The 22,118-nt window shown below is 41.5% G+C and overlaps 1 protein-coding gene across 3 annotated transcripts in view; it reads right to left on the reverse strand.

Moving 5' to 3' along the window:
* The window catches only part of zgc:66433 (uncharacterized protein LOC321250 homolog), a 195,945-nt gene that overhangs the window by 136,815 nt on the left and 37,012 nt on the right, over positions 1 to 22,118 (reverse strand). The gene's annotated exons all lie outside the window — the stretch shown is intronic.

Consider the following 22,118-nt stretch of genomic DNA (forward strand, 5'->3'; position numbering starts at 1 on the left):
CACACACACACTTTCTCACACTCACAACCCCCACCCCAGACACACACCCACACACACAAAGACCCACATGCACACATATATTTTGTGTGGTGAATTTGTACTTGCAGAGTTACATTGCACTTTGCTCAAAAACCACATAGATTCATGTCGAACTCTGAGCTCAAAAACTGCATGAATTTATGTAAAACTCTGTTATCTCACTTTTTAGATTAGAATCAATCTAAACATCAGGTCATAGACAGAGAACACAGGGGGCCAACACCTTCAACATATTGTCTAGCTATCACTCATTGTTAACAGCTAACCCGAAAATGCAACTTTTTAAAAAAAGGTTTTGTGATTTACACATGAAAGAAGTGAAACTATGACTGTATTCTAACAGATGAAAGGCTTAACAGACAATCAATTTTTCAATGTATAATTTCAGTTACATCACACTGTAAATTTTTGCTATAAATTCTATGTTAGGATTGAACCCTCCACGATCACTTGATGAAGGAGCGTCGCTCCGAAAGATAATGTGCTTCCAATTAAACCTGTTGGACTATAACCTGGTGTTGTGTGATTTTTAACGGAGTATATCTGGTCTGTGAAAACTAGCCGCAAGCACTTTCACAAACTGACATTATGTATGATTACTCCACTTTCAGATTCCAAATGGGTATTATCTACATAGACACATAAAGTAATGGAAACAATTACTGTGTTGTGCAAAGATGCAGGAAAAGGGCCTTTCACTAATGATGAATGTGTAAAAACAAGATAAATTACCTTGGGTCCCGCCTCAAAGCTGCAGAAAGTGACTGAAACAGAAACATAGAAAATGACCCCACAAACTTCATTAATTAACTCTTTGTTTGTGCTGGCATTCTCTGGATCTGTCTGGGTAAGATCTCTCCCACATTGAAGCAAGGCTGCAACAAGTCATTATTTCAAATCCATTTGTTGTTTCAAATGTTACACATTGTGGAAATTTCTTTTTAATTGCAACTTAAAATGAATTAATAGCAACTCTGGCTCTCTCTAAAGCTGAGGATCAAGGACCCATAACAGTGGACACTCAGCCATTTTGTAACTTTGTCAAATCATCTTTGTGATGATTTCTGACAACACTAACCTGAGGGCAAATGGAAAAACAGAAAGACCGAGCAGTCTTCAATCACCAGTAACATACTGTGAATTGTGAGTTAAGGGGCACAGTTCTATAAAGGTAGATCACTCCAACATAGCATGAATGAGAGCCGACAGCACTCATTCCACATTAGATGACGTGCTGTGATGATGTCTATAAAAACACCAAACTGTAGAGAGAATACAATGCGCTGCCAAATTATAGAGTGCTCACAGAGAGATTGCTACCCTATATCACTACAGTAATTCCATTCCATTGATCCCAAAACACATCAGGACATACTCGGGGACTGAAATGCGCAATTTTTCTTCTTTGTTTATCCATCACAGTCGGCAGAAATCTTTCAATTCATAAATTCCCCTTTTATCCAATAATTTATTTCCCTTCCATAAAGTGTTAAGCATGAACACCTTTTATAGATTAGATTCCCCTACAGTATGGAAACAGGCCCTTCAGCCCAACAAGTCCACACTGACCCTTTAAAGAGTAACCCAACCACATCCATTTCCATCTGACTAATGCACCTAACGCTATGGGAAATTTAGCATGGCCAATTCACTTGACCTGCTCATCTTTGGACTGTGGGAGGAAACCCACACAGACAGTCACCCGAGGCGGGAATCAAACCCGGGTCCCTGGCACTGTGAAGTAGCAGTGCTAACCACTGAGTCACCATGCTAACCCTGTAGTCAACAATAGACATGGCTCCTTATAAACTACATGGACTGTTTCTCATGCTCAAAACGTTCTGTCAACCCACTGTGTTTTACTGCATCCAGTCTCATCCAACTCTTTTGATTCAGAACCTATGCCAATTGCATGCAACAAATTTCCTTTTAGATACACTTCTGGGCAGGGAATTGACAATTGTTGGTGACAAAGATTTTGCAGTCTCTGCACAAATAAAGTTGCCTCTCTAATCCTTTTTCAGAAACCCTTAAATTCTTATGAGCAGCTCAACAACCCCATTACCCACATCACAACAATGACTAAAATTCAATGTCACTGTAAAGCACTCTAGGACCTTCTTAGGTTGCGAAAGGTGCTACATGAATGCAAGTTCTTCCCTAGTGTTTTCTTACTGACCAGCAGAAACAATATGCCTTATTCCAGTCTTTCCTATTAGAGCCATTAAAAAAAGGCAGAGAAAGAGGCCTTTAGCCCATCAAATCTGTACTAGATGAACAATACTGAAAGGAAGTTCACCATTAATTTTAAGGTCTCCTTCCAGCATGTAGACCATGGCCTTGCAGATTCCAGTTCCTCCGTGTGCAGAGTCAAGCTCCTTTCAAATGAATTGCGGACTCCTGCCACAGCCAGCAAACTGGCAAGTGAAGTCCAGATACCCACTGCTCTCTTGGTGAAAAAGCTTTCCTCATGTTCCTTCTAGTCTTTCCATCACTCAGCTTTAATTCTGTGCTCAGCTGATATAGAACATAGAACAGTACAGCACAGAACAGGCCCTTCAGCCCACGATGTTGTGCCGACCACTGATCCTCATGTATGCACCCTCAAATTTCTGTGACCATATGCATGTCCAGGAGTCTCTTTAATGTCCCCAATGACCCTGCCTCCACAACTGCTGCTGGCAACGCATTCCATGCTCTCACAACTCTCTGTGTAAAGAACCCACCTCTGACATCCCCTCTATACTTTCCTCCAACCAGCTTAAAACTATGACCCCTCGTGTTAGTCATTTCTGCCCTGGGAAATAGTCTCTGGCTATCAACTGTATCTATGCCTCTCACTGTCTTGTATACCTCAATTAGGTCCCCTCTTCTCCTCTTTTCTCCAATGAAAAAAGTCCAAGCTCAGTCAACGTCTCCTCATAAGATAAGCCCTCCATTCCAGGCAGCATCCTGGTAAACCTCCTCTGAACCGGCTCCAAAGCATCCACATCTTTCCTATAATAGGGCGACCAGAACTGGACGCAGTATTCCAAGTGCGGTCTAACCAAAGTTTTATAGAGCTGCAACAAGATCTCATGACTCTTAAACTCAATATCCTGTTAATGAAAGCCAAAACACCATATGCTTTCTTAACAACTCTGTCCACTTGGGTGGCCATTTTAAGGGATCTATGTACCTGCACCCCAAGATCCCTCTGTTCCTCCACACTGCCAAGAATCCTATCCTTAATCCTGTACTCAGCTTTCAAATTCGACCTTCCAAAATGCATCACCTCGCATTTATCCAGGTTGAATCCATCTGCCACCTCTCAGCCCATCTCTGCATCCTGTCAATATCCCGCTGCAGCCTACAACAGCCCTCTATACTGTCAACGACACCTCCAACCTTTGTGTCATCTGCAAACTTGCTGATCCATTCTTCAATCCCCTCATCCAAGTCATTAATAAAAATTACAAACAATAGAGGCCCAAGGACAGAGCCCTGTGGAACACCACTCACCACAGACTTCCAGGCAGAATATTTTCCTTCTACTACCACTCGCTGTCTTCTGTTGGCCAGCCAATTCTGTATCCAGACACCTATGAATCCCATTCCTCCTGACCTTCTGAAATAGCCTACCATGGGGAACCTTATCAAATGCCTTGCTAAAGTCCATATACACCGCATCCACAGCTCGACCCTCATCAACATTTCTAGTCACATCCTCAAAGAACTCTATAAGGTTTTGTGAGGCATGACCTGCCCCTCACAAAGCCGTGTTGACTCCATTTAATCAAGCCATGCTCTTCCAGATGGTCATAAATTCTATCCCCCAGAATCCTTTCTAACACCTTGCAGACGACAGACGTGAGACTTACTGGTCTGTAATTGCCGGGGATTTCCCTATTTCCTTTCTTGAAGAGAGGATTTACATTTGCCTCTCTCCAGTCCTCAGGTACGATTCCAGTGGAGAGCGAGGATGAAAAGATCTTCGCAAGTGGCGAAGCAATTACATTTCTCATTTTCCAAAGCAGCCGAGGACAAATCTGGTTCGGGCCTGGCAACTTGTCAATCTTAATGTTTGACAAAATTTTCTGCACATCATCTTCCTCTATCTCTATCCATTTCAGCATGCACACCTGCTCTTCAAAGGTTTCATTCACTACAAAGTTTGTTTCTTTTGTAAAGCCAGAAGCAAAAAACTCATTTAGAGCTTCCCCTGCCTCTCCTATCTGACATGTCGACTCAGGGAAACCTGGCTACTCCATCCAAGCTTCTCATATTTTTGTACATCTCTGTAAAATCACCTCACAGCCTCCTCTGTTCGAAGGAAGACAATCACATCCTACCCAATCTTTGCTGCAATTTCCAAGCCCTGGCAACACACTTGGACATTTCCTCCATAATCTCCTTACAGCATCTATGTCCTTCTTGTCAAATAGTAACCAGAACTATGCACAAAATTCCAAATGTGCCTGAACTAAGATTTTATAGTACACAGTTCATAGTCTTGTATTGAATCCGTACATCTGCTAGTCTTCATTCCTTTCAGTTTATGCTGCATCTAATCCCAAAGATGTGCAGGTTAGATGGATTGGCCATGCAAAAATTGCTCCATAATGTCCAGGGATGTGCAGGTTAGATGGGTTAGCCATGGGAAATGCAGGGTTACAGATATAGGGTAGGGAAATGTGTCTGGGTGGGATGCTCTTTGGAGGGTTGGTGTAGACTTGATGGGCTGAATGGCCTGTTTCCACACTATATGGATTCTATGATTCTATCCAGTTATTTTGCTTGCCAGAACTGAAAATGGAGAGAGGAGTCTACATCTCAGGCCTTGGTGGGATAAAAGAGATGCTAGAGATTTGAAACAAAAACAGAAGGTGCTGGAGAAACTCAGCAGGTCTGGCAGTATCTGTACACTGAAAAACAGAGTTAATGTTTGAGTCTGTATTATATGCAGATGAGAGGTGGTTGCATGTAGATATTTGACAGTTCTCTCATGTTAAGAGAACAGCAAAACATTTGGATCTTTAAGCTTTATAAATGAAGGTATTGAATACAGAGTCAGGTAAGCTATGCTGAACCTTCATTAAGTTCGAGTTAGGCCACAAGCAGCATATCGCATCCAATTCTGATCACGATAAATTGAAAAGGATTTGGACATCCTTGAGAAACTATAGAGCAGATTTAACAAAATGCCTCCAGGGATGATGGAATCGAGCCATGAGGTTTCTTGGCTCAGGAGATTGTAGCAAAGGAGATTGAGGGGACATCTGATAGGTATACTAAAATAATAAGAAGCCTTCTTGTGGTAGTGCTCCCACCTCTGGATCAGGAAGGTCCAAGTTCACACTCCACTTGCTACAGAGATATATAACATTTCTGAACAAGTTTGTTCAAATACTTACAAGATAATGATGGGTTCATTTAAAATAGACAAAAAAAATTGCTGTTCCCATTAGTTGATGGTACAAAAGCTGGGTCTCAGAGGTTTAAGATTTTGGACAAGGGGACACTGTGATGACAAATTTGTTTCTACAGTGCGAGTTCGATGGACTGCATTGCCTTTGAGGATGATGGTAATGTCCCTACCTCGAAGCCAGGAGGTACAGGTCAATTTGAAAATATCTCCATGAATCAATTGTAAGTCAAAACAGGCTTGAAGGCCTGTGTATCTCATACCTGTTCCTATATTGTATACCACAAAGTGCAACAGACTGCAGTCTAATCTTAAAATTGTTATTGGTAAAATTTCAATCAACAACTAACCTACAGGGATCTCAAAATGAAGCAATTGACCATCTTGCCAAAGGCAGCAATGTACATATTACCATATTTAACCTTGCATAACTTTTCCCAATAACTGTACCTCTCAATCACTTGTTAACCCTTAAGCTTCTTTCCCAACTGCCCATTACTTCCCATTGAGAATTAAAGGCACATTTGTTTCCTTCAGACATTTTCTTCACAAACACTTTTCTCTGGTTAAACTCCAAATAATCATTTTTTTGAAAGAGGGTCATTTACTTGGACAACACCACTTTAAACATCAGCTAACCAGACAACCGATGAACAATCAAGACTTTTTCAACCAGTGTTAATGCTCAAACTTTGCCATCCTCTAATTTGCCCAAAAAGGCATTGCCCTTTTAAGACAGGGATGAGGAGGATTTCCTACTCTCGAAGGGTAGTGAATTTGTGGAATTCTTTACTGCAGAGAGCTGTCAAGGCTGAGCCACCAACTGTATTCAAGGCTAACATAGATTTTTAATCAGTAATGGAACCAAGATTTATGAGGAAAAGGCAGGAAAGTGGTGTTGAGGGTTTTCAGACCAGCTATGAATTGAAGGTGCCAGTGTTGGACTGGGGTGGACAAAATTAAAAATCACACAACACCAGATTACAGTTCAACAGGTTTATTTGGAAGCACTAGCTTTTGGAGCGCCGCTCCTTCATCAGGTGGTTGTGGAGTGCACAACCAGCTGATGAAGAAGCAGCGCTCCAAAAGCTAGTGCTTCCAAATAAACCTGTTGGACTGTAACCTGGTGTTGTGGGATTTTTAACCTAGATCAGCTAATGATGTAATTGAATGGCAATGCTGCTGCTGCTCTGTCATACGGTCTCATATAGTTTTGAGAATTCCTATTATGTGCATGGAACTGAGTGCACTTATACTAACATTAGGTTAGGAAACTATGGTCTTACCCTGATTGCAGGATTGGTGCCTTGTGGTATTAGCCACCCTGCAATTACATGGTTTAGAGTATGAGTTGTTCACTGCCAACAATCCTCCTTTGTCTATACTTGGCCAGAGCTTGTTTGATGATCAGTAACAGAGGATACACCCACAGTAGAGACTTTCAGAAAAGGCTCTGTTCTTTATGAACAAGATTTTTTTGCACGGCAGTAGTTATGATTATGACAGTCAGTCATGATCACCAGGACTCTTGGGAGCAGTAGATAATACATCTGCTCCCGACAAAGGCAAATATAGAACTCACTGTTTCTGCCCACAGACTGTGTGTGGCATCACCAGATTGGATGGAGCTCAAGACTTTCAGAAAAGGCTCTGTTCTTTGTGAACAAGATTTTTTTGCACGGCAGTAGTTATGATTATGACAGTCAGTCATGATCACCAGGACTCATGGGAGCAGTAGATAATACATCTGCTCCCGACAAAGGCAAATATAGAACTCACTGTTTCTGCCCACAGACTGTGTGTGGCATCACCAGATTGGATGGAGCTCAGTGTAACACAAAGAATAACTCCTTCAGAGAAATTATCTTACACAACAAAAACGCCACAAATTCAATATTTAATGCCTGGTAAAAAAAATGTAAAAACTGCAGATGCTAGAAATTAGAAAATAGAAAAGGAAATTGCGGGAAATACTCAGGAGTTCAGGTAGCATCTGTGGAGAGAAATCAGAGGTAGCATTTCGGGTCCAGTGACCCTTCCTCAAAACTGATAGTAGTTATGAATTTTTTTAATGCAGAAAATAGGATGAGAGAAGGGGTAAGGAGTAAATGATAAGTGGAGATAGAGCCCAAAGAGAGAGAAGAACAGTTGGACAGACAAAGAAGTGGATGACAATCAGCCTGGGAGAATGAATAGCTGCTAATGGGGGCTATTAGTGACTAATAATGGGTTGCGTGCAATAGCAGACCATGTGATAACAAGGTCTACAGTGTGGGGATTGGGATAAGGACATGGGAGAAGGTGTCTCAAGTCCTCAAATTGTTGAACTTGATATTGAGCCCAGAAGGCTTGTAAAGTTCCCAAGCGGAAAACGTGATGCTGTTCTTCCAGTTTGCACTGAGCTTCGCCGGAGCACTGCAGCAAGCCTGAGACAGAGATGATTTGGAGGTGCTGGTGTTGGACTGGGGTGTACAAAGTTAAAAATCACACAATACCAGGTTATAGTCCAACAAGTTTAATTAGAAGCACGAGCACAGCCACCTGATGAATGAGCAGCGCTCTGAAAGCTAGTGCTTTCAATTAAACCTATTGGACGATAGCCTGGTGTCGTGTGATTTTTAACCTCGAGACAGAGATGTTGGTCAGGGAACAGAGATGTTGGTAGTGTGTTGAAGTGACAGGCAACAGGAATCTGAGAGTCATTTTTGTGTTCACTTCTGTTTTTTCTAAGTAAACAGTCATGTTTGGAATTGTATGTTTGCTTGCTTGTATGTGATGGGACCCATACTGGAAAATGACAAACTGCCAGTCTACAATGGGCATTGACTAAGATGGTCTTCAGACAGGTGGTGTTGAAGTGGCATCAGGAAACTTAAAGCTCAGTGCAAGCTGGAAGAATAGAACCTCATTTTCCATTTGGGAACTCTACAACCTTCTGGACTCAATATCAAGTTCAACAATTTGAGGGCTTCGACATCTTCCCCAAGCTTTCCCCCACCTCCACACACCAGGCATTGTTATCACATGGTCTGCTATTACACACAACCCATTATTAGCCACTAATAGTCTCCATTAGCAGCTATTCATTCTCCCAGGCTGATTGTTATCCACAACGTTGTCAAACTGTTTTTCTCTCTCTTTGGGTTCTATTGCTACCAAATGTTTGCTCCCTACCCCTTCTCCCCACCCTATCTTCTGCATAAACAACTTTTTCTGAATTACGAAAGGTCAGTCAACCCAAAATACTAACTCTGGTTTCTCTCCACAGATGCTGCCAGACTTGCTGAGTTCTTTCAGCAATTTCTGTTTTCATTTAATGTGTAGTGTTTTGACCGGCAGAAGGAGTGTACCAATTTACCAATTACCTGCCTCAGGCGACTGACTGTGTGGAGTTTGCACATTCTCCCCTTGTCTGCGTGGGTTTCCTCCGGGTGCTCCGGTTTCCTCCCACAGTCCAAAAAAAATGTGCAGGTTAGGTGAATTGGCCATGCTAAATTGCCCGTACTGTTAGGGACAGCGATAAATGTAGGGGAATGGGTCTGAGTGGGTTGCGCTTCAACGGGTCGGTGTGGACTTGTTGGGCCGAAGGGCCTGTTTCCACACTGTAAGTAATCTAATGTTCAAGTCCAACTCCTCTATAAGTCAGAACACAAAATAAAAATACAGTTACCAAAATGACTAATGAAATAACTTATCTGCATCAGGTTTTGAACAACAAGATCCAACCATCAGGTATCTTAATAGACACAATTATTGGTTTATCAGCAAAACAAAACTTATTCAACAAAAATGCAAAAATTGATTAACATGTAATTCAATACTATTGAGTATAAATGCTTTTCACTTTAATTATCCCCCAAACACACCCAATCCTCAGGAAAAGAAAGAGGAAAAACAACCTTCTATGCAGAGATGGATGTTCTGAAAAAGAAAATACTTTGGTTAATGGATCATTCTTGAAGATAAAAAGGATAGAGCGTAGGATGTTTTGAAGTCTGTTGTTACAATTGTCTTGTGTCTGAGATTAAGTCATTATTCATGCATGACTGTCTCTGATGTCTTTCAGATACAGCTTGATCAGGAAATACTATCTTGTCATGTTCTTTCAAATACACTTTAAACAGAACAAATAGGTTTTATCCTGAACTGACAGCAATGGTTTACACTTTAAAAATTAGAGACATCAGCAAGGCAGCTCGTTCTTAGCAGGCTTTCCTCCAGTTCACCTTAAGAGTCATAGAGTCATAGCATGGAAACACATACCTTGGTCTGCTCATCTATGCCAAGTTTCCCAAACAACAACTAGCCCCACTTGCCTGCATTTGGCCCATATCCCTCTTAACCTTCCCTATTCATGTAGCTGCCCAAATGTATTTTAAAGTTATATTTACCTTCTGCTGCCACTTCCTCATATGAATCACTCTGTGTGAAAACTGCCCAGGTCCCTTTTTAACCTTTCTCCTTTCACCTGAAAACTGTGCCCTCTAGTTTTGGACTCTTCCATGCCATGGTAAAGACTTTTGCTATTCACCTTATCCATGCATTTCATGATTTTATAAATCTCTATAAGATCACCCTTCAAACTCCCACGCTCCAGTCACCTTATAATTCAAACCCTCCAATCCCAGGAACATCTTGATAAATCTTTTCTGAACCTTTTCCAATTTTATACCATCCTTCCTCTAGCAGTGTGAACAGAACTTGTGGCTTGGAAAAGTAAGCTTCAAGGCAAGGGCGTAATTGATATGTGGAGCTTGTTCAAGGAGCAACTATTGAGTGTCCTTGATAAGTATGTACCCGTCAGGCAGGGAGGAAATGGTCGTGTGAGAGAGCCGTGGTTTAATAAGGAATTGGAATCCCTTGTTAAAGGAAAGAGGGCGGCCTATGTAAAGATGAGGCGTGAAGGTTCAATTGGGGCGATTGAGAGTTATAAGGTAGCCAGGAAGGACCTGAAGAGAGAGCTAAGAGCAGCAAGGAGGGGACATGAAAAGTCCTTAGTTGGTAGGATGAGGGAAAACCCTAAGGCTTTCTATAGGTATGTCAGGAATAAAAAAATGACTAGGGTAGGAATAGGTCCAGTCAAGGATAGTAGTGGGAAGTTGCGTGTGGAGGCGGAAGAGATTGGGGAGACACTGAATGAATAATTTTCAAATTCAGCAGTCTGGCATCATCTGTGGAATGAAAGCAGTGTTAACGTTTAGAGTCTGGTGACTTTTCATCAGAACTGTTAAGCAATTAGGAAAAATAAATAATTACACTGAAAATGAGGTTGTGGGGGAGTGGAGAGGTGATTGGATAGGAAAAGTTGGAGCCCAGAAAGAAAGAGGTAGGTAAACAAGCAGATCATGTATTGCAAGCCTGGACAGAAGTAAAGCGGAATAGATTATAATTAGAGCTAAGAGTAGGTAAGAATGGGTGACTGTGTGAAAAACAACCCATAATCATAACAGGACCAGGTGTAAAGTGGGTAAAAAACATGAAAGAATGAAATCAAGCTCTAAAGTTATTTGACTTGGTGTTGAGTCCTAGAAGCTACAAGGTCACCAAGTGGAAAATGAGATGAAGTTCTCCATTTTCTGTCCTTAAACCAGGTTTTCACTGCAAGCTGTCACTTATCTTCCAACTGCTCGAGGCTTAATTTTGGAAACCAGTCCTTTATTGGTACTTAATCAAACATTTTATTAAAATTCATGTAGACAGTTTGCATTAAATTCAGTTCAACAGCTTTCTCTGTTGTGCCATCAAAACAAAATGCAATTAGCTTATTCCATCATAATCTGTCTTGTTAAGCCCACCACTTTTTAAGCAATGTTCTGTTATTTGGTTTGCCACAACATGCTGTTTCCACATGATTGTTTGTGCTTTCAGCTCACAAACTTTATTTATAACACATTTTTGTGTGTTTACATAGACACAGGTTAGGAATGTCTTATGTTCCTTGTTGGCCTTAACCTGCTACTTCCTTCTTTAATCTAGTGCTAGTCAATACTTTCACTCCTTTATACATCTTTTCTATTTCTATATGTTGGAACCCACTCCCTTCCAATTTTGATTAAATCTTTTTCAACTTCCCTGCAAAGGCATTGATCCCAATTATTTTGGCATGCAAAAGTTTAAATAACCATCTCCTGTCCTGGAAATGATTCTGATATCCAACAACTCTGAAGTTCAAGCTTTGATCCTTTCTATCTTCTGGCAAGGGGGCATAGCTTTAAATTAAGGGGGGGGGGGTAGGTATAGGACAGATGGTACGGGTATGTTCTTTACTCAGCGAGTCGTGAGTTCATGGAATTCCCTGCCAGTAGCAGTGGTGGACTCTCCCTCATTATGGGCATTTAAGCAGGCATTGGATATGCATATGGAGGATAGTGGGCTAGTGTAGATTAGGTGGGCTTGGATCGGCGCAACATCGAGGGCCGAAGGGCCTGTACTGCGCTGTATTCTTCTATGTTCTATGTAACTGTATGCAGTGCTCCAAAGGTGGCCTCACCAGTGTCCTATTACAATCTCAAAATGACGTTCTTAACGGCCTTTCATTCAAACGAGCAAGATAGCAAGAAAGTCTCCAGATCAATCAGGGGTTGACAGCAAGGAATACAGGTACTCATAATTATGAGGAAGCCTTGTCAAAAATAATTTCCCACTGTAGTTAACTCAGCCACAATAGGGTCATTTAAACAGTTCTTGGATAAACATATGGATGATGATGGGATGGTGTAGGATGATGGGCTAAGATTAGTTCACAGTTTGGCACAACATCGAGGTTCTGCGCTGTATTGCTCTATGTTCTATGTCCACAGTGAACTTTCAATGACCTGTTTTACAGCAAAACCTTCAAGCATTTCTATGAAACTTGAAATAATTTCACATTCCACAATACTTCAAAATGAAAGTCCTCCAAACAATATTAAATATAAAGTATGTTCATAACAGTGGGAAGATGTTACTATATCATTTCTGTTTGCTGGCAATACTTGAATTAATTGTTAGTTTTTTCTGATTTGGAAGATAATGGCATTTCTGAAAAATGAGACATCATATTGTGGTTTTGCAACTTGAGGTGCTCATCAGAGAAGCATACAAGTCAGTCATATTGAAGTGTAAATGTTGAGCCCGCTAAATATCCACAAAACCCTTTAATTCTTTGAGGAGGTGACCAAGCATGTGGATGAGGGTAGAGCAGTGGATGCAGTGTACATGGATTTTAGTAAGGCACTTGATAAGGTTCCCCCTGGTAGGCTTATGCGGAAAGTCAGGAGGCATGGGATAGAGGGAAATTTGGCCAATTGGATAGAAAACTGGCTAACCGGTCGAAGGCAGAGAGTGGTGGTAGATGGTAAATATTCAGCCTGGAGCCCAGTTACAAGTGGAGTCCCGCAGGGATCAGTTCTGGGTCCTCTGCTGTTCGTAATTTTTATTAATGACTTGGATGAGGGAGCCGAGGGGTGGGTCAGTAAATTTGCAGATGATACAAAGATCAAGACCTTGGTTAGGTCACATTTGGAGAACTGTGTGCGGTTCTGGTCGCCTCACTTTATGAAGATGTGGAAGCTTTGGAGATGGTGTAGAGAGAGAAGATTTACCAGGATGTTGCCTGGAATGGAGAATAGGTCGTACGAGGATAGGTTGAAAGTGCTAGGCCTTTTCTCATTGGAACGGCGAAGGATGAGGGGTGACTTGATAGAGGTTTATAAGACGATCAGCGGAATAGACAGAGTAGACAGTCAGAAACATTTTCCCCGGGTACAACAGAGTGTTACAAGGGGCCACAAACTTAAAGTGAAGGGTGGAAGGGATAGAGGGGATGTCAGGGGTAGGTTCTTTACCCAGAGAGTGGTGGGGGCATGGAATGCGCTGCCTGTGGGAGTGGCAGAATCAGAATCATTGGCGACCTTTAAGCGGCAATTGGATAGGTACATGGATGGGTGCTTAAGCTAGGACAAATGTTCGGCATAACATCGTGGGCCGAAGGGCCTGTTCTGTGCTGTATTGTTCTATGTTCTATGTTTTAACCCACCCACCCTTCAGGAAAAGATAGGGAAAAAGAGAATTCTCTGCTAACTTCAGGTGGCGAAATCGGCAAGAATGCAAAATTTGAAAAGGAACATCAGTGTATTTGGTCGAACATGATCAAAACAAACAATTTAGGAATAAAAACTGGAGCTTTCAGTTCCTGGCATCATTCAGATAATACCAGAAAGTTTCAATCTTCACCATAAATTCTTTTAGTTCTGCACAATCTGAGCTGTCCATGTACATGGCCCCCAATGTATGAACACACACACACAAACGTGTGAATTGGAGCAGGATATGGCCATTCAGCCCCTCAAAACTGCTTCACTCCTGTACTTCAATAAGAACTTCAAAGGCCATTCTGTCTGATAAGCTTTGACTCTCTTGGTAGCCAAGATGCTATCTACTCAGCCTTAAAAATATTCAGTGACTCCACCTCAAACACTCTCTGGCGAAAGGTCTTCCAAAGATGAAAATTTTCTGATAGATGAAAAAATTCTTCTTCATAATCTTAAATTAAAAGTCAATTATTTTTAAACTGTGCTTGGTAGACTGGTTTAAACCATAAGAAAGAACATAAGAAATAGAAGTGGAAGTAAAGCCATTTGGCCCATCGAGTCCACTTTGCCATTCAATCATGGTTGATGGGCATTTCAACGCTACTTACCGATACACTCCCCATATCCCTTAATTCCTTGTGAGATTAAGAATTTATGAATCTCTGCCTTGAAGACTTTTAACGTTCAGGCCTCCACTGCGCTCCGTGGCAATGAATTCCACAGACCCTCCACTCTCTGGCTGAAGAAATGTCTCTTCATTTCCATTCTAAATTGACCCCCTCTGATTCTTGGGCTGGGCCCAAGGGTCCTATTATCCCTGCCATTTGGAAACAATTTCTCAGCGTCCACCCTTTCTAAGCCATGAATTATCTTGTAAAGTTTGTAAGTTGGATAGCATGGGATCCAAGGAGAGCTAGCCAATTAAATACAAAATTGGCTTGACTGGAGGCCAGTGACCAGCGGTGTGCAGCAAGGATTGGTGCTAGGTCCGCTGTTGGTCATCACTGACATAAACAATTTGGATGAGAATGTAGGAGGCACCATTTGTAAGTTTGCAGATGACACCAAAATTGGTGGTACATTAGAGAGTGAAGACGGTTATCCAAGAGCACAATGGGATTTTGATCCACTGAGCCAGTGAATCAAGGAATGGCAGACGGAAGTTAATTTAGATAAATGTAAATTGTTGCATTTTGATAAGACAAACCAGGGCAGGACTTGCATAGTTAATGGCAGGGCTGTTTGGAGTGTTGTTGAATGAAGAGTCCAAGGGGTGCAGGTACATAGTTGCTTGAAAGTGGCATCAGACATAGATAAGGTGGTGAAGAAGGCGTTTGACAAGGTTGCCTTCATTGGTCAGAGCAGGGGTTGGGACATCACGTTACAGCCGTACAAGACATTGGCGAAAGTGAGGACTGCAGATGCTGGAGATTAGAGTTGAGAGTGTGGTGCTGGAAAAGCTCAGCAGGTCAGGCAGCATCCAAGAAGCAGGAAAGTCGACATTTTGGACAAAAGTCCTTCATCAGGAATATTGGTAAGACACTGGTAAGGCCACATTTGGAGTACTACATACAGTTCTGGTCACCATGCTGTAGGAAGGAAGTTATTAAACTGGAAAGGGTGCAAACAACATTTACAAGGCTATTATCAAGACTGGAAGGTTAAGAGTTATAAGGAGAGGCTGGATAGACTTGGACTTTTTCCCTGGAGCATAGGAGGATGAGGGGTGACCTTATAGAAGTTTATAAAATCATGAGGGGCATAGAGGTGAATAGCAAGATCTTTTGCCCCAAGGCAGGGGAGTCCAAAATTCCAGGACATAGGTATCAGGTGAGAGGAGGAAGATTCAAAAGGGATCTGATTGGCAACTTTTTCACACAGAAGGTGGTGATTATATGGAACAAACCGCCAGAGGAAGTCTTGGAGGTGAGTACAATTACAACACTTAAAAGGTATTTAGACAGGTACATAGACAGGAAATGACAGGATATGGACCAAATGTAGGCAAATGGGACCTTAGTTCATTTTAGGAAACCTGGTCAGCAAGGAGGAGTTGGGCCGAAGAGCATATCACTGTGAATCTCCCACAAAAGGAAATATATTTTCAGCAACCATCCTCTCAAACGCTCTCAGAATCTTATTTGCTTTACTAATATTTAAATTTATAAGAATAAGAAATAATTACAGGCCCACTCCATCAAAATTTTCCCCATAAAACAATCCCGATTTAAGGTATCAATTCAGGGTGCCTTCTCAGAAATGATTCCAATGCTTTTCTATCATTTTCTAAATGAGTACCAGCAAAACTCACTCCAAGCCACTCACCGTCCTGACTTGGAAAAGCATTGCTGTTCCTTCAGTGTCACTGGGTCACAGTCCTGGAACTCCCTACCTAACGGCATTGTGGGTCACAGAGTCATAGAGTTATACAACACAGAAAAAGGCCCTTCAGTCCAACTTGTCCATGCCAACAAGATATCCTAAACTGATCTAGTCTCATTTGCAGTGCCGGGTCGACAAATAAAGCTGTGGACAGAGCCACAGATGTGGTCTCATCGATGCTCTGTACAACTACAGGGAAACATTCCTACTTTTATATTCCATTTGCCTTCCAATTCACTTCCTGTACCTGTATATTAACATTATTCAATTAATCTAACATGGCACAAATTCCTCTGTAGCATAGAGATATGCAATCTTTCTGTTGAGGGAGGAATATGAAACAACGTGTGATGTTTAAAGAGATGCCACATTAATTTCATATTAGTGTTTTCCTTTAGCAAACATACAGTTCATTTGTCAAACATTTTTCTCAGGGACACATTCCCTAAAAACCATTTAATAAATTGTTTCACCTAATTAAAAATATTTGTGTTCAGTTTTGTACGAGCAAATTCAAACTCAAATGCCCCCTTTCCTTGCTGGTTTTTCAAAGGTGGAAATTATTTCCACCCAAATGGATTTCAACAACGACATAGTGTGCACAGTTAAATATTCAACTCCCAGCCCTGAAATTAGGAGATAAAATTGAGTCAATTTTGGGCTAACCTCTTCTTAAGCAATTGAGTGGGATTGAAGATGACTTACTTCCACTCGTGTTCAATGAGTTAACTGATAGATAACCAATAAGTCCAATATAGGATTGGCAGACTCTGTCACATGCAGAACAAGTGGTGCTTGGATTGATGAGTTATTTGGAAGTTTTTACATCCTCCCCCATATCTTGCCCTTGCATGTGCACATTCCGGATGGAGTCTTATGATGCATTTGGTGTAGTTCGAATGAAATTTTGGACGATCACAACGAATGGACTCCCATAAGTTGGTGAGAAGGTTCAACCTCTTCAAGTTCATTTTGAGTACATCCCGGAGGTGATTCCCAGCTCCCTGAGAGCTTTCTGTCACACTCACATTCTGGGCACAGCAAATATTTCAGGAGTTTGCTGTCAGGCATACTAACAATAATACTGGAGCAGATTTTCAGTCATTAGGTTGGGAGGTTGTCCTGACAGAGGCTATTGATGTTGAACTAGCTACTGGACTGCAGTTCACTACCACCATGACTATAACCAGGTAGCTGCTGGATAGTCACACCATTCCAACTGGTTCATTAACAACTCACTGACCTCAATGATTCAGGTTTCAGGTGAGGAAATATTTTCAAGTAATTTTAGAGAACATATCTCAAGAAATTCCAGACTATCTTTCTGAAACAGTCTTAAAGACAATCAGATGAAAACTATAAAGGCACAGTAATTAAATGCTTCCAAGTTAAACATTTTATACATCTCTGGGGGTCCCTGAATCAAGGAATGTCCAACTTACAAATGCTTGTACTTTGAATGCAATCTCAGACTAGGGTGTAATTTTAAAGATCCAAAATACGAACACTTCCTGTAGTTACGATTGGCTCCTGCACTGTATACAAGTTGACTTGCAAAGAGAGTCCAGAACAGAATCCGTTCACAAGCTGGGCACTGCCTGTAGTGGCTAATTGACGAGGACATCTTGATCCCTTTGAATATTCCACTTTCCAACCTCTTGCCGGTCAAGAGATACTCTATGTATCTGTTTCTCTGACCATAGTGGATCATCATCATCATTGACAGCTTGCTGCTTAGTTATTTGTGACTGGCTTTGTTTCAGTTTTGAATAAACTGTGTGTTTTGAGAGGTTGGTTATAGTTAATGAAGTCTGCAGAGAGTGAGGGAGGTGTACTCAAGGATTCCAAGAGCACTGCTTGATCCAGTGACTGGTGATGTAGTAAAGAGCTGCAGTGTGAAAGAGAGGTGGTGCAGAAGCAAAAGAAAACAGAAGCTGCTCATACAACATGGAGGAGGAGGGGAGATGGACTCGCTATGTGTAATTCACCTTGGGGCGTCCGGCAGCTTTCCTTCAACCTGCTCCTGATTGAAAAGTGTGCGGCACCTGCGATTATCAAAGACAATGTTCAGAGAATTCTGTCACCTCTTGGAACTGGACCTGCTACCTTAGCACCATATGGGAATGGTTCTGCTAGATGCTGTGACCTTAACCTCTGTACATCAGGATCCTTCCAGGCTGGAATAACAGGCAATACATGTTGTTGAAATCCTTAATTTGGTCTTTGATTTACCTTTGTCTCAGGTACATTAATAATTCTATGGTAGTACAGAACGTAAACAAAGAAACAAATAGTGATATCAACACTATCGACAGCATGCTGTATAAAATGGTCTCTCTTTATTCAAATTTGTTTCGAGTCCTAGTCCTGATGAATGCAAGGTGAACAGCTTCAATTTCATGTCTTCTTTAGCAGTATTTAAAGTTCTAGATTGAGGAAGCAGTCATAGGGATAGTGGAAGCATTGATAGTTAACGTCTGACTGGAAAGTTTTGACATCATTATTTATAAAGGGAAGAAGAGAATGGGAAACTACAAACCTGTTAGCTTGGCGTCTATGATATGGAAAGTTTTAGAACATATTAGAAAAGAAGTGATGACTGGGCATTGAGAAAAGAATGGCATAGTCAACAGGGATTTGTGAAAGGGAAATTATGTTTGATAAAATTGTAGTTTTCTAAAGATATTACTTGTAGCATAAACAAAGAAGAACCAGTGGGTCTAGCATTTTGGATTTTCTGAAGGGTTTCGATGAGGTCCCGCACATTAGGACCTCAGCAAGTGCAGGAAGTGAACCCACATTATTGGTATCAGTATTGCCAACCAGCTGTCCAGTCAATTGATCATTCTCAGTAATGGGGTAATGCAGAGGTCAGTGGTAGGTCCACAACTGTTCATAAGCTCTGTAAATAGTATAGATGGGAGAACCAATTTTTATATTGCCAAATTTGCTAATGTCACCATACGCGGTAGGAATATAATTTGGGAAGAAGGTGCAAGGAAGCTTCAAGAGGACTTGGACTCATTAAAGTGAGTGGACGAGGATATAGCAATCAGAATATAATGTAAGTAAGCATGATGTTTTTGACCTTGGTAGAAAAAACAGAAAGGCAAAATCTCTCTTAAGTAGTGAGAGCTTGGGAACTGCGGGTGTCCAACAGGATCTTGGTGTTCCAGCCCATGAGTCACCGACATCTAACATGCACTTGCAGCAAACAATTACAAAGGCAAACAATATGGCAACATTCATTTCAAGGTGATTTAAGTAGAGAAGTAGAAAAGATGTCTTTCTGCAGTTGCACAGTGATTTGGTGAGACCTCATTTGCAGTATCATGTATAATTTTTGTTTCCTTTGCTAGGGAAGGATATACTTGGTACAGAAGAAATGAAATTAAGGTTCACCAGATTAATCTCTTCAGTGGTCGGACTGTTTTATGAAGAGACATTAAGGAAACTGGGTTGGTATTTTTGACAGCAATGAAGAATGAGAGACAACCTCATGGAAAACTGCAAAATCAGCTCAATGTGCTGAACAGTCTACTCCGGTTCCGACGTTCCAATAAGTGTGCAATTCTCTACTTTCCTTCTCCCTCCATTTTCAAATGGCCGATGATATTTACAATGTCCCAGAAGCCTTTCTAGAATTTTTGGAATTTTTAAAGACAACACTAGTATACCCATTACCTCTGCAGCCACTCCAATAACACCATGGGGTGCAGTTCATTTGGTCTAGTGGATTCATCAACTTACACTCCAGTTAACTTGTCAAGAAATACTCTTTACTAGTACTGATTTCTATCAGTTCCTCAGTTTCACATTGCTTGTCTGATATCAGTAAGGGATTTTCAGCATTTTTTAAATCACTTTCCTGGATGGTGGCAACTCCATCAACACACAAGAAGTTTGATCCCATTAGGATTCGTGATTGGTGCCACATCCATGGTCAGCAGCAGCTGCTGCAACCTGCACTGCAGGAATTCATCAAAACTTCTTCGACACCACTTCTAAACCCATGATTTGGAGATGCCAGTGTTGGACTGGGGTGTAAAAAGTTAAAAATCACACAACACCAGGTTATAGTCCAACAGGTTTAATTGGAAGCACTACCTTTTGGAGCGCTGCTCCTTCGTCAGGTGGTTGTCAAGTACACGATTGTAAGACACAGAATTTATAGCAAAAGTTTACAGTGTGATGTAACTGAAATTATACATTAAAAAATATCTTGATTGTTTGTTAAGTCTAACACCTTCAATACATTAGCTGGGCTGACACCAATTGTTGAAGTTCACTTGAGAACGTAACTTTTAAAAAAAATGTTTGTGACTTACATATGAAAGAAGTGAAACTAACTTGGTCATTCTAACAGATGAGACACTGAACAAACAATCTTTTGGTCTTCCAATCACAAAATTTAAACCCATTCATATATTAGTGAAATGAAAACAAATCGAAGGAAGGAAAGCTGTTTGTCAAAACAAATGCATTTTACAAACAGATAGTTGGTAGCTCTGTTGACTTTTGCTTTTGTGGTTGAATCTAATATCCATTGGATGACTGAACCCAGAGATTTATTAACATTTCTGTGCACAATATTTCAACTTGTTATGGACTGCTCAGATTTACATTGTACTATGAAGCTTTATTTTTCCTGGAGGGAAAATTAGGTCATTAGTTCTTCTTCCTTTAATATTTGACAGATTGCCAAGAATATTTCTGCATTGAAGCAATACTTCCCAGGAGCAGATCCATGGTCTCGCGAAACTAACGGATGCCACCAGGGGTGATTGAGATCTCAGAATCACAAAATTGCCACAGTGTAGGTGGAGGCCATTCAGCCCATCATGCCTGCAATTGTTCTATTGCCTAGTGCCTTTCCCCCATATCCTTGCAAACCACATCTGACCAAATAATTAGGTGGCATTGTGGCTCAGTGTTTAGTGCTACTGCCTCACAGCCCCAGGATTCCAGCCTCGGGTGACTGTCTCTGTGAAGTCTGCACATTCTCCCTGTGTGCGCATGGATCTCCTCCAGGTGCTGTGGTTTCCTCCCACCGTCCAAAGATGTGCAGACTAGGTGGATTGCCCATGCCAAATTGCCCATGATGTGGAGGCTAGTTGGATTAGCCATAGGAAATGTGCGGTGATTTATGGGTTTGGGTCTGAGTGGGATGCTTGTTGGGTATGGGCCGAATGGCCAGCTTCCAAACTGTAGGGTTTCAATTATTCTAAATAATTATCCAATGCCCTCTTGAATGCCTCAATTGAACCTGTTCCATCATGCCACTGTCATTTGCACCAGTGTTATACAGAGCCCCTGCCATATAAGGATGCTTCAAGTGCATTGGCGGTTGTCTTTATGGTAGGCAGGGGTCAAGTTGGCTTGCCAGGGCATTTAGAGGCTCCATTCCCAGAAATGGCCAGGCAGGGGAACTTGGGGTAGGAATGCAGTGTCTGCTGCCTCAACTGGCCGCACAGAGAGGGGCCTTCCCTTCTAAACCAGGGTCAATTCAGTTGCTTTCTTTGATTTACACCTCAGATGGTACACCTCTAACGGAGGCAACTACAAAGAGATTCTCAACACCACTTTTCAAGGCAGAAAGAATTCACTACACTATTTAGGTCACTTAATACACACCCTACCCTCATCCTAAGAATGTCACCAAGTCTGTCTCGACGCCCAAATGAAAGCTTGTGACATCAGGCTCGCAGAGTCTGGCGGGAGATTTAACAGCTTGTCTTTTGATTTATGAGGTGATGAGATTGATGATACTGCTTTTGTTACTGCCTTGCTGTCTGTGGGAGTCTGCTACGCTGTCCTGTTCCCCACATTACAACAGGGACGACACCAGAATTTCTGAAGAAGTGCAGTCAATCTGGCCTCAAAATGTTCACCCTGCTTCTCTCCACTCATGCTGCAAGACCTGACCAGTAATTTCCCATTTTGATTCAGATCTCCAGCCTCTGCGTTTCCTGCTTTACTTCAGGAGTGCCTCACCTGCTGTAGAAGCTGACCCGGAAAGGTGCTATATCAATGCAGTGTGTTATTCTTTTATTCCCAAATAATTTGTTCTTGTTTTGGGGAAATGACAATTTGACGTGAATTTCTGCATCAGAGTAATACAAAGAATTGAAGAATAATGGATAGGTGATGGGAGTTTAATTTGATCTTTTGAAATTGCCCTTAGTGTATGGTCTGAGCTGTACAGCCCTCCCCTTCTCTCT

Source organism: Chiloscyllium plagiosum, chromosome 15 (assembly GCF_004010195.1).
Source record: "Chiloscyllium plagiosum isolate BGI_BamShark_2017 chromosome 15, ASM401019v2, whole genome shotgun sequence".
Taxonomy (NCBI): domain Eukaryota; kingdom Metazoa; phylum Chordata; class Chondrichthyes; order Orectolobiformes; family Hemiscylliidae; genus Chiloscyllium; species Chiloscyllium plagiosum.